This window comes from Rhinopithecus bieti, unplaced genomic scaffold (assembly GCF_001698545.2).
Source record: "Rhinopithecus bieti isolate Rb0 unplaced genomic scaffold, ASM169854v2 scaffold_22039, whole genome shotgun sequence".
Taxonomy (NCBI): domain Eukaryota; kingdom Metazoa; phylum Chordata; class Mammalia; order Primates; family Cercopithecidae; genus Rhinopithecus; species Rhinopithecus bieti.
In genome coordinates, this window is record NW_016810828.1 from 1,753,966 (window position 1) to 1,759,653 (window position 5,688).

Below are 5,688 nucleotides of genomic sequence, written 5' to 3' on the forward strand. Positions count from 1 at the left end.
TATGTTCTCTCATTCCCTTCAAGTTTATTTAAAATGCTACTTTCCCAATGAGGTTCTTTCATTGCTATCCAAATGAAAATTTCAACCCCCTATGGCCAGGTGCAGTGGCTCACGCCTGTAATCCCAGCACTTGGGAGGCTAAAAGCGGTGTGGATCACCTGAACTGGAAGTTCGAGACCAGCCCAACCAACATGGAGAAACCCCCCGTCTCTACTAAAAATACAAATTAGCCGGGGCATGGTGGTGCATACCTGTAATCCCAGCTACTCAGGAGGCTGAGGCAGGAAATCGCTTGAACCTGGGAGGCAGAGGTTGCGGTGAGCCAAGATTGCGTCCATGGCACCCAGGCCTGTGGCAACAAGATGAAACTCCCATTCAAAAAAAAAAAAAAAGAAAGAAAATTTCAACCCTCTTTCTGAACATATTCATATCAACTTCATTCTGCTTTTCTTTTTCTCCTTAGCAGCTCTTCCCATCTAAAATACTAAATATTATATTTTCATATTTCATTTCTATCTCACATTTTAGAATACAAGCTAAAGAAGTATAAAGATTTTAGCCTTGTACTCACTTTGGCTACACATATGCTTAGAATGATACAGAGAAGATTAGCATAGCCCCTGTGCAAGGATGGCATGGAAATTTTTGATACATTTCATACTTATAAAATAAATTGATTAATTAAATTTTAAATTTAAAAAAAGATTTTAGCGTAATGGTTAAATACTATATATTCAGCACCTAGAACAGCATTATACACATAGAAAGTGCTCATAATTATATGAACATCTTTATAACATAAGTGGTTTATAAAATGATAAGAAAGATGCTAAGGCTCCAGTATTGGGCAAAATGGAAAAGAAAATACAGAAGAGGAAATACAATTAGTAATAAATTATTAGTAATAAATCATGATGGAATAATTTCAGCCATAATGGAAAATGAAAAAAGTGATCTGAGGTAACATTTTAGCCTATCGTATTTACCAATATTTTAAGGATAATAAAATCTTGCTGGCCGGGCACGGTGGCTCACACCTGTAATCCCAGCACTTTGGGAGGCTGAGGTGAGCAGATCATTTGAGGTTGTGAGTTTGAGACCAGCGTGACCAACATAAAGAAACCCCGTCTCTACCAAAAACACAAAGTTAGCTGGGCGTGGTGGCACATACCTGTAATCCCAGCTACTTGGGAGGCTGAGGCAGGAGAATCAGCTTGAACCCAGGAGGAGGAGGTTGTAGTGAGCTGAGATCACACCACTTACACTCCAGCCTGGGTGACAGAGAGAGACTCTGAAAAAAAAAAAAAGTATGTGTAATTATATAAAAATCTGACAAACTGTCTTCCAAAGACACTATACCATTTTTCATTCTCAACAGCAGTGAATGAGTATTCCTGCTACCCATATCCTCACATCCTTGATGTTCTCAGTGTTCTGGATTTTAGTCATTCTTATTAGAGTTATATAATTTTTTTTTCTTTTTGAGATGGAGTTTTGCTCTTGTTGCCCAGGCTAGAGGGCAGTGGCATGATTTCGGCTCACTGCAACGTCCGCCTCCTGGGTTCAAGTGATTCTCCTGCCTCAGCCTCCCATGTAGCTGGGATTACAGGTGCCCTCCACCACGTCTGGCTAATTTTTTGTATTTTTTAGTAGAGATGGGGTTTCACCATGTTGGCCAGGCTGGCCAGGGTGGTCTCGAACTCCTGAACTCAGGGGATCCACCTGCCTCAGCCTCCCAAAGTGTTGGAATTACAGGTGTGAGCCACTGCGCCTGGCTAGAGTTATATAATTAAGAGTCATTTTTTTTTTTTTTTTTTTTTTTTTTTTTTTTTTTTTTTGAGACGGAGTCTCGCTCTGTCACCCAGGCTGGAGTGCAGTGGCCGGATCTCAGCTCACTGCAAGCTCCGCCTTCCGGGTTTACGCCATTCTCCTGCCTCAGCCTCCCAAGTAGCTGGGACTACAGGCGCCCGCCAACTCGCCCGGCTAGTTTTTTTTTTGTATTTTTTAGTAGAGACGGGGTTTCGCCGTGTTAGCTAGGTTGGTCTCGATCTCCTGACCTCGCGATCCACCCGTCTCGGCCTCCCAAAGTGCTGGGATTACAGGCTTGAGCCACCGCGCCCGGCCTATTCTTATTATTCTTATTAAGTTTGCACTAGTATCTCATTGTTATTTTAATGTGCATTTCCCTGATGAATGGTGTTGAACATATTTTCTTTTTTCTTTTTTTTTTTTTGAGACAGAGTCTGGCACTGTTGCCCAGGCTGGAGTGCAGTGGCACGATCTCGGCTCACTGCAACCTCCGCCCCCCGAGTTCACACCATTCTCCTGCCTCAGCCTCCCGAGTAGCTGGGACTGCAGGAGCCCGCCACCTCGCCCGGCTAATTATTTTTGTATTTTTAGTAGAAACATGGTTTCACCGTGTTAGCCAGTATGGTCTCGATCTCCTGACCTTGTGATCCGCGTCTCGGCCTCCCAAAGTGCTGGGATTACGGGTATGAGCCACCGTGCCCGGCCAGTGTTGAACATATTTTCATACGGGTATTTGCTATCTGTGTATCTTCTTTGGTGACCAGATGTTCCCAACTCTAGGACTCTAGGCCTCTGATTATTTTCACCACAAAAGTGACCAGTGAATGGCCCTCATCAGTTGTGATGCAGTCACCCAGTGTCAGAGGTGAAACAGATCCCCAGTCTATCAATCCAACACCATCCTAGCTGGGTGCAGTGGCTCATGCCTGTAATCCCAGCACTTTGGAAACCCAAGGCAGGAGGATCCTTTGAGCCCAGAAGATTGAGGTCAGCCTGGTCAACATAGTGAGACTCCATCTCTACAAAAAAATTAAAAATTAGCCAGGTGTGGTGGTGGTTGCCTGTATTCCCAGCTACTCCGGAGGCTGAGGCAGGAGGATCACTTGAGCCCAAGAGTTCGAGGCTGCAGTGAGCTACGATCGCACCACTATACTCCAGCCTGGGTGACCTGCCTGAATCACAGAGTGAGACCCTGTCTCCAAAAAGGCAGGGCGCAGTGGCTCATGCCTGTAATCCCAGCACTTGAGAGGCCAAGGCGGGTGGATCACGAGGTCAGGAGATCGAGACCATCCTGGCCAACATGGTGAAACACCATCTCTACTAAAAATACAAAAAATTAGCCAGGCATGGTGGCGCATGCCTGTAGTCCCAGCTACCAGGGAGCCTGAGGCAGGGGAATCGCTTGAACCCAGGAGACGGAGGTTGTAGAGAGCTGAGATCACGCCACTTCCCTGCAGCCTGGCAACAAAGCAACACTCCGTCTCAAAAAAACCAACCAACCAACCAAACAAAAAAACACCATCTTAAAAGATTCTTCCTATGTGAAGTGAATTTCAGACCTACACTGGTGTGTTATGCCTTTACCAACACCTTGCGCTAGACAATGCCTTTCCTAACACAGGCAGCCGCCATCATCACGCTGGCTGCCATTCACCAAGGGTTTACACTGAGCCAGACACTCAGTGAGGCCCTTTCCATCCATTATTTTACTTACTTCTCGCCATGACCCTGCACAACAGCTAATAATCTCCATTTTTATAGGTGAGGGAATTGAGATTGAGAGGTGACCTGCCCAAGATCACCCTGCTAGTAAGTGACGATTTTGAAATCATTGCTGAACTGGGTTTCTCCTTCCCTTCTTACTGATGTCATTTGCTTTGCAGCAGATTGATAGCAACACTTGACTCCCAGCCTGAGGCCATTTTTAGGACATTCTCCACACAGTGAATTGTTTGGACTCCACCACGGTTCTGTGGGGCAAGACAAGGGAGGGTTTGGTGATTTGCACAAAGGTTCTTGGTTTGCTTGGAAGATGAGAAATGTAAGCCAAAAGTTAAGACAAACTCAGACTTCGTGAGGAGGCAGCAGGATCTGAATTAGAGTCCTCTGAAGGCTGAGATTTCTGGGCCAGGACCCACAGGGGTCTTTTCCTGCGGGATGGATGACAAAAGCTGGGCAAGAAAAGAGAAAAGCTCCCCGTTGATTGACCCGGACCAAAATATAGAAAGATCACAGCACAGGCTGGAACCAGACCCTCCTGTTCTCGGACACCTCTCTGACCTTGGGCAAGATACTGAACTAGAGGCAGAATTGCTCTGTTCTCCCACTTCCAACTCCACCTGTGTCTCTAAGCCTTCCAGATCCCCACTAACATCCTCACTCAGATTTTCCTTTTCTTTTCTTTTTTTTTTTTTATGAGACGAAGTCTCACTCTGTTGCCCAGGCTGGACCCCAGAGGCACGATCTTGACTCACTGCAATCTCCACCTCTTGGGTTCAAGCAATTCTTCTGCCTCAGCCCTCGAGTACAGTAACTGGGACTACAGGTGCGCACCACCACGCCCAGTTAATTTTTTCATTTTTAGTAGAGACAGGGTTTCTCCATGTTGGCCAGGCTGGTCTCGAACTCCTGACCTCAGGTGATCCACCCGCCTTGGCCTCCCAAAGTGCAATAATTGCAGGCATGAACCAGCACACCCAGCCCTCACTCAGATTTTCTTAGCTGGCAATCTTCCCACTTATTCCCACTCTCCCCTCTGGACCTGTCTCTGGCTTTTCATCCCTCACCTTGGCCTCCTGTACCTGCAATAGTACCAGTCTTCCCAGTGTGGCGATTCCTCAAAGATCTAGAACTAGAAATACCATTTGACCCAGCCATCCCATTACTGGGCATATACCCAAAGGATTATAAATCATGCTGCTATAAAGACACATGCATACATATGTTTATTGCGGCACTATTCACAATAGCAAAGACTTGGAACCAACCCAAATGTCCATCAATGATAGACTGAATTAAGAAAATGTGGCACATATACACCATGGAATACTATGCAGTCATAAAAAAGGATGAGTTCATGTCCTTTGTAGGGACATGGATGAAGCTAGAAGCCATCATTCTGAGCAAACTATCGCAAGGACAGAAAACCAAACACTGCATGTTCTCACTCATAGGTGGGAATTGAACAACGAGAACACTTGGACACAGGGTGGGGAACATCACACACTGGGGCCTGTGGGGGGCTGGGGGAGGGATAGCATTAGGAGATACACCTAATGTAAATGATGAGTTAATGGGTGCAGCACACCAATATGGCACATGTATACATATGTAACAAACCTGCACGTTGTGCACATGTACCCTAGAATATAGCAATATATTATATAATATAATATTATATTATATAGTAATAATATATAGTATAATATATAGTATATATAATATATATAGTATAATATATAATATATAGTATAATAATAATAATAATAGAACCAGTAGTCTTCCAACACTTCACTCATCCTGGCCCCCTTATTATCCCACTCCATAAAACAAAACCACCGAAATGAGCTCCAGGGACCCTTCCCTTCTCTTAGAACCCGTTTGTCTTTGCAGGAATCTGGGCCCAAGTGAACTGGGTTCCTCCTCACCCACACCTCCTCCATGTAATAAGCTCATCCCACTTATTCCAAAGTCTCTCCCAATCCAGAGCCATTTTTCCTTTGCAACCCCAACCCTGGGTCTGGCGAATTGGAGTCTTAGGCCTGGATTTTCTCTGCCTTTGCTTAGCTGTAGTAATTTATCTTGAAAGGTGGATGTTAAGGGAAAAATGAGAAATTTATATGAAAGTAACTTTTCTTTCTTCTTTTTTTTTTTTTTTGG